This window comes from Pinus tabuliformis, chromosome 8, assembly GCF_031772625.1.
Source record: "Pinus tabuliformis cultivar Carrire ecotype Pingquan chromosome 8, CPIR1, whole genome shotgun sequence".
NCBI classification, from domain to species: domain Eukaryota; kingdom Viridiplantae; phylum Streptophyta; class Pinopsida; order Pinales; family Pinaceae; genus Pinus; species Pinus tabuliformis.
Window position 1 is genome coordinate 1,325,933,997 of NC_142294.1, and position 8,660 is coordinate 1,325,942,656.

Sequence of the window (8,660 nt, forward strand, 5' to 3'; positions counted from 1 at the left end):
CCATCTGGTTAAATACTCAGTCGCTGTGATGATGTATCGCACACCCGTCTTCTTTCCTAGAGGCTGAATTGGTCCCACAAAGTCAATCACCCACTTTTCAAATGGTTGTAACGATATCTATGGATTTAGAGGTAACTCATCCCTCCACGATGGTCTTTCAGTCCTTTGGCATTCATCGCATGCCCTACAATACGTGTTTGAATCCTTATGCAGTGTCAGCCACCACAACCCAGCACATAGAATCTTCTATTTTTTTGCTTTTCCCGTATAGTGTCCTCCTATGACTCCTCCATGAGCCTCAACGAGGATGTTGTTTCATTCAAATTCTGGCACATAACGTCACAGTATTTCATTCGATCCCATTTTATACAAGTTCCCCACAATGACAAAAACGTTTGTCGCGCACACCACCAATTCCTTCTTTTATTGGCTAGTATACACTTCTAGAGTTGTTCCCATCATCAAGAAGTGTATAATATCTTCAAAGTGAATGTACGCGATGTGCACCGCAAAGCGCTGCGCGTCAGGTAGTCCTTCGTCCAAATTAGTAGGCTCCTCTCTTGTTTCAATGCGCGACAGATGATCCGGTTCGAAATTCAATCGTCCTACTTTCACAATAAAATCAAAATCATATTCTTGAAACAGCAACAGCCATCTACATATTCCCCCCCCCCCCCCCCAACACAAGCTTGTTCACCAAGTACTTCAATGCAGAATGGTCTATATACATCTTAAAATGACCACCTAGCATGTAGTGCCTGAACTTTTGGAGCACGTATACCATAGCCAGACCCTCGCACTCTGTCGTTGAATAATTCTTCTTAGCTTTAGATAGTTTCTTACTTACGAATGCTATAGGATGATTGAATTCTCCCTCACCGACCTGTGTTAGTACTGCTCCCAGCACAATACATGACACGTCCACATGCACATGAAATTCCTTGTTCCAATCCGAGAAGACTAGGATCGGCATGGTAACCATTTTTTCTTTTAGTATGTCCAAGCTCTTCTGACATTCTTCATTCCAGCAGAAAGTAGCATCCTTTTTTAACAGTTTCTCCATCGGTGTGGTGATCTCGACATAGCTTTTGATGAACTTTCTATAGTACCCTATATGCCCCAACATTACGCACAACTATTTCACACTTCTTGGTGCCTCCAAACTGATTATAACCGCAATCTTTGCAGGGTCTACCATCAAACCTTGTTTGCATACCACATGACCCAGCAAGATCCCAAAAGGGCCACAAAAAAAACATTTCTTCAGATTGAGTGCGATCTGGTACCTCCGGCATGTATCTAGCATCAAGCGCAAACTTGTTACATGGCATTTTACCAGCCCAAACACTGTCCAATCGTCAAAGTATACCTCCAAAAATTTGTGAAATAAATATTTGAACGTTGCGATGACTACGCGTGAGAAGATCGTCAGTGCGTTCTTCAGCCCAAAAGGCATCACAGTATACTGGAAGCATCCCCATTCAATCACGAAGGTTGTCTTACTCCTATCCTCTAGTGCGATCTTGATCTAATGGTACCCTGAGAACCCATCAGTAAATGAATATGCTTCTTAGCCGCCAACATTATCCAACATCTCATTGGTGAACGGAGTTGGGACAGGATCATGCACACAAACGTCATTCAACTTCCTGAGATCTACGCATATTCATATCTCATCCTTCTGTTTCTTGTCCTCAACTACCATTGGGCTTACCCAATCAGACTCTTCTACTGGTCCAATGATGCCTGCTACAAGCATTTTATCCAACTCCAAGTGGACCCTTTCTTTATATTTCGGGTTAAGGTAGTAAGGCCTTTGCTTAACTGGCTTTGCATCTAGTTTCAGAATGATCTTCATGACACCCAAGTCCCCTATTATCCCTTTCAGATCTGAAAACTTTGTAGGGAACAGATCTTGATATTCGCGTAGCAATTTGGCGACCTTATCTATTGTCACATCATCCCAGTAGTCCCCAATCTTTGCAAACTTCAGCTCCACCTCAGTGCCAATGTTCACCTGTCTAGTTTTGAGTAGCTCAGTAATGTCTGGATTCTCTAGTTGCGGTCCTTCAACTTCGCGGTGACCTTTAGTCTCTGGAATATTAATCTTCCTCGGGTCTTCGTCTTCTTCTTCCACTGTCACATTGTAGCACTCCAGCGCGTGGCTCAGTTGGGTAGTCCAATCAGGTTGAATCAAATCTAGAGGATCTTGCGGTATCCTGAATACCACTACCTTGACCTCCTGCAATGCTTCATCAATACATTCATACCCATCCTCAAAGCTGAACGTCGTAAAAAATCCTTGGCGCAAAACATCCCATTCTTCAATGCCATGGTGGAGCTCTGCCTCCAAGTACCAATTCTCGTTATAACATCCAAGGTATCACAAATCAGATGTACCCACTCCAGCTGAGGCTCCGCTCCATACACTTTAGTCCATTCGGCCCAATGGTCATGCGGGTCATTCCTCCCATCATATTTTTCTGTTAGCTGCACTTGTGGGTGATCAAACCATACTCTCACCATTTTTCTCTACACGCGCCAATCATCAAAACTATCCTTGTGCGTGCCCCACCATCTCGCAGGCGTAGTGCCCAGTCCAAGGCCTAGAAGCGATGCTTCTCTGGCACTTCCCTCTCGAATGCATCCAAGAAGTTATCAACATCAGTTAAACCATTATAGTAAGGTAGATTTATTACCTCTAACGACACACATTACAACAACTTGGTCATCATGTTATAGCGCAGCGTGGATACTTCATGCAGTCCATTCTACCAATGCTCCAACTCTTCATCTGAATCTGATGTGTAGGAACTTTTTCAGTCACATGCAATACGGCCATCTGCTATCTGATTCACCCAATCCTGATCTCATGCCATTATCTTGTAAATCTAGTCCAAATCATCATCACTTTCATAATCGCAGACCGGTTCAGTGTAGCACAGTCCTTCTGCAGGGTCCAAGGGCACCACTATGCGGAGCAATTTATTCTCAAATATCATCTTCTGCTTCTTCAAATTGATTACCCCATTCATGTCAGTGGCCTAATCGATCGCAAGGAGCGCGAGGTAGGGATTGTTGTCATCCACAATCTCTATTACTTCAAAATCAGCTAGTGCGCTCGTGCCCTCAATATCAACCATTACTGCCTGCAACCTTCCCGTGGGGATGATTTTCTTCTGATTCACCATCCTTAACAGAATTGGATACCACTATAGCGCAGGTCTCCCAATTCTCTCGCATGTTTTCTTCGGCAAAACATTCGCGTTGGACCCCAAATCTAGAATAACATGATCCATCTCATATTCCCCTATCTGCACAGTGAGCCTCATCTCACGCCCCATTCTCACCTTATGCCTGCAAATATTCCTGACTACGCGTGGTCCGTTAGTAGCGTTTTCCTTCCTAATGCACCTATTGATCAACTCATGCAATCCCTTCACAACCTTGCTATCATGCAACAACTTCATACAGGCATGGACGGGTCCATTTCCTTAGCCGGCTTCTCGTGACTTCCTGAGGTAGAGGCCTCAATGAAGCTTTTCTTTGCTTCTATAAATGTTTCTCTTGCGCGTTCTAGATCAAACCCGGTCTCTTTTTCTGGTGCTTTGCTGAACCACTCACCTTCTTCAAGTTGCTTCCCCTAATCTTCACCAGTTGTCGCTCCACTCTGCAACATAATATTTACCTTAGTATCTTCCTTGCGAGGCTCAACCCTCGTCGTCTGTAGTTTTTGAGTCAGATACTGAGGTTGTGCCCCTTTTTCTTGTATCTTAGCTAATAATATAGGGAAATCCTCCGTTGCATGGTCAAACTAAGTACAATAGTAGCATGACAGATGCGTCAGATTCAAGTAACCTCGCGTGTAGTGTCCTGGTCCCCCATAGTTGTAAAAAATGACCTACCCTCGACCTCTACTAGGTCCTCCTCCACCTCGGCCCCAATGGTGTCCCTGATACTCACCTCGCGCCCCCCCAGTGCCTTGGTTCGGAGGTCGAGTTCCTGCCTGCACCCTATATGCAGGAGTTCTATCCATCATTAATTCGTAACTATGGAAATTGTGCTCATTATGACCCACTGATCGACAGAAGTTGCAGAAGAGCTATTGTGGTGTTTATACGAATTTCTGCAGCAAATGGAAATTGTCTATCGCATGTTTTCTAGCTACCTGACAGATAGCACATCATAGCACGGGCCCTGCACTTGGCCCTACTGGAGCTTCTGGCCTGAAGGGCATTGGTCCCCCTACTGCAACATAATTTGCAAAAACTACACAATGATCTTTGTCATACCCCTATGTTTTACACTTCAAGCACCAAACTTCATTGCGCACCTCGGGTCGAGCTGTTCTATCTTTCTTCAAACTCTGCATCTCTAGGAAAAGGTTTTGTAACTGCGCATGAATCTGATGAACCCCCAAATTAGAATCTTGCATCGATGTCTCATGCGATCTCATCGTAATTTCTAGAGCTTCCACCTGGGTTCCAATCTTTTGTTCTGATCGCACAACCCTTAGATGAGGTAGGAGCAAAGCCACAAACCATTTGCGGTGTTTCCCATGAGTCAAATTAATGTTAGCCTTGCGGATCGTACACTTAAATCTCTGATCCAGATCCTAGGGTGTCTCACCAGGCTTCATCATGATCTCTTTGAATCCCAAAATAGATTGTGCTTTAGACTTAGGTCTACTGAATTCCTTATTCAGCACAGTCTAGATATCTGCTAACGCAGATGTTGGGTTATCAGTGCAGCACTTAATGTACCACATTAGCATGCGATCTTGCAAAGCACTAACCAATGTTGCTTTATTCATTTGATCATTCATGATACCCTGAGCTTCCCACACAACCTTCACAACAAACCAAAACTAGTTAGGATCCTCATTTCCCACGCGCTTAAACACAGGTAGCTTTATTGAGTTCGTCATATTGAACGATGACGGAGGTGGCAGTGGTGTAGGTGAAGGTTTATGCGGCAGAGGTGAAGATGAAGGTGGTGTGGGTGGGTGGGATATTCATGGGAACCCTTACTTTATCTACTGAACAATGCTCTGTGGAGATGCCTGCGCTGCTTCCTCATCGTCACTCAGAGGAGGTTCAATTAGCGGGCTATATTCAGGGCTTCTTTTCCCCTTGTTCCTGAATTTCCTTCCACTTCGCGTAGCCGCAAACATAAAGCTAGCTGCATAACCCACTTTTCACACAAGAGCATCTTAATCCAAGTATTTAACGATTTTAAAAACTTACGTCGCGGCCCCTTGAAGAAGCGGCGCTCTGCTTCGATGTAACTGACCGAGGTATCCACTGTGAACTCTGTCACAAACCCTCATATGATAAGATCGAGCCAATTATCGACAGTGCATGTGATATTATCTTCAGAGGCTTCTAATCTCCTCACTAATTCCGGGGTCCAAACTATTGGATCGTCAAGCCTCCACCTTCCTTGGCCATCTACCAATTTCACAATCCACCCCTACAACTCGACCGGGAAGTAACATAAGAAGACCTCGTGTATTTCTGTGTACAGGTATCTGTCCAACCACTATTCTTTTGTCAATCGTGGATTTATGTTCTCTTGCGTCGCGGATTCGTGGATCTTTTTATCCAACCAATATTCGATTTCCTTCTTAGTTGGATTTCAGTGATGCGACATCACACATCTTGTTATGCAGATCCCTGTCCCAACAACACAACCATTTGTTGGCTTGATGGGCCCTTACCCAGGTTCAACGTTAATTAGCCAAGAAAATCCTTACACTACTAGCCCTTTCGGCATCAATCCGTGGAACGCGGACTGAAGTCTCACCCGAAGCAGTATGGGGGGATGCAAGAACCAACTTTCTGCACCCTTAGATAGTTGTGATGTCGTTTTGTACCCTAACCCTTCCTTTGCACAGACCGATAAACCTTTTAGGGCTTATCAATGCACTTCTATTATTCGGCCTTGAAACCTTCGCGAAGGTCTTCGATCATCCTTCTCGAACCCTAAATAGGAAATTCAGATGCTTACACGCCTCTGTAATTATTGTTACTTCTATGTCTACCTAGATTAGCTTAAGTAGTGGTTAACTTCAACATACATTATGATTATCTTCGCGTAAACAGATATTATTTCTTGCGTTCATATGACAAAGTAAAACACATAGATTCGCACATCAATACAGCCTTAAATCATAAACTCAACATTCATCATAACATAATCACACACATTCATAACAGAAGTAAAATAGCTAATACACATATATTTCCCGAATATTTCTCTTTATTGATGGTTCAGTTCTCTAGTACAAACTATAACTTCCCTGTGCACACAGCTGCAGGGGTCCGCACACTCGGCTGCGCACTTCTATCCTAGGTCTCTTCGCACTTAGCTGCAGAGTCTCCTTCCTACGCTAAGACTCTTCGCTCTTAACTCTTACAGACCCATTGCATCAACTAATTGCCCCAAACCTTACTAAGAACTGAACTGCCTTAGACTCTTCTAAGACTCCCTTTTTATACATTCCCATGGTCCGTGGACCAAGGGTGAATCTCATCAAGCTGACACAAACTATCTAAAATAAGGGTGGAAAACCTTTTTGATTGTTTACATCTTCGTGCTCCGTGACCACAAAATGTGGAGACTTTACATTCTTTATACAAAACTTGGGCCTTTAGCCCCAAAAATTGGGATTTTAACCCCAAAATTGACCTTAGGGGACCCATTCCCAACACATAAAAACTAATTAAAGTATAATTTTATTAGTATTATTAGTATTATTATTATTACTATAAAAATAATTAATAATAAGTTAAACATATATACATTTAAAAAATTATGGAACAAGATTCTATTTATCCATAATTTACTATGAAGATTCAAATAAGTTTTGTTGCAATACCATCGTATTCGTTTATAAATACCACATGCCCAATGAACTATAATTTATTTTATATCACACTTTTTCATATGACAGTTTTTGTAATTTTCAATCTAATGAAAAAAAAAAAACACATAACTAAATTAAAGATAAATCTAAACATTTGTGTATACTATTATGAATATTTTAAAATATTACCATTCATCTAATAATTATTAATAATTAAATTAAAATTCTAAAAAAAATTATACCAAAATTAACATACCTATAAACATAACTATTTAAAAAAAATACTTAAATTTATAATATCATAAACACTACTTAAATTTATAATATCATAAACACATAATTGTATCTATAATTTTGTTATCACATATAATGCCTCTTTAAATGGAACTAACCCGCTTTCTCACCAAGATAACATCCGAAAATAACATTGGAGAAAAGGGTATATTTTGCTGGAATAATAACATTATGTGAACACCATATTTGGTGAGTAAAGATCTCGTTGTAATAGAATTAAAATCTTTCATAAAGAAATTAAAGATCTTTCTGTACCACAACGAATTAAAATGTTTCAAAAAGAAATTAAAGATCTTGTTGTAATAGAATGGCTATGCATATTAATAATGGTGTGTATGGGTTTGTACGGAGATTAAGTGAATTATAATGATTAGAAAAGACTATATAAGTGTTAAAGATATATTAGAAAATTAATAATAAATATTTAAATTTAATATTATAAATTAATTATGGATAAATAAATAAATAAATTAGAAATATTAATTAATAAAAATAAATTTTAATTAAAATTAAAAATAATAAATTATGAATGGAAAATAAATAAATTATTTATTATTGACCAATAAAATATACGATTTTATAAAACTCTTAGTGTGCACCCAAAGGCCAAAAGGAACATTTGGATTAAAGAATATATTCAATTTAGCCTAAACGAGAATATAAACCGACACTGAGGGACCAATTAATAAAGGCTAGGAATGGTTGAAAAGCCAATAAATAACCCTCAAATAAGAAGGGGAGAGAATATTTAAAAGTAAATTGGCCAAAAATTGAGGACGCTATATAAAATTAAAAAAAAAAAAAATTATGAAATTAAAATGCTGGGAAAATTTAGATTTAAAAAAAAATTAATTAAACAAAAAAGTATTGAATTTATAATTATTTTCACAAAAAGTATTGAATTTTTTTTCTATTTCAAATATTTTATAAACAAGTGCTATATAGTCCCTAGTCTTTAGGGTTTAGTTTAAATATGGTTAAATTAGATGGAAAGAGTTAGAGATATTAAAATAAATAATTAGATGTTGAAATGCAGTTCCTAAGAAAAATAATCCTCTAGTAAAGGCATAGTGCCATTGATAATTAAATCATTTTGGTTGAAGGATGTCAACAAGAAAAAATATGAAAGAAAATATTCGGTACATGTGAAGGATTAATAAAATGTAGGGGAGCCCATGTCAATAAATATGTCTTTTTTGAGAGTTGTCCTTGTTGATATTATAACCATTTTGTCTCCTTAATTACATGTTGAAGTGTGGTTAGTAAGAAAAATGATAAACTAATATGCAAGTTGTGGAATGTTAGACGACTGTAAAAGAGAAAATTTGTAATTGTGAAGGATTAATAAAATGTAGGGGAGCTCATGTCAATATATATGTCTTCTTTGAGAGTTGTCCTTGCTGATATTATAACTATTTTGCCTCCTTTGTTGCAAGGTTCGATTTGTTATAAATTAAATTTCATAAAATTTTAGTGGCATAACTAAAATTATAAGGTA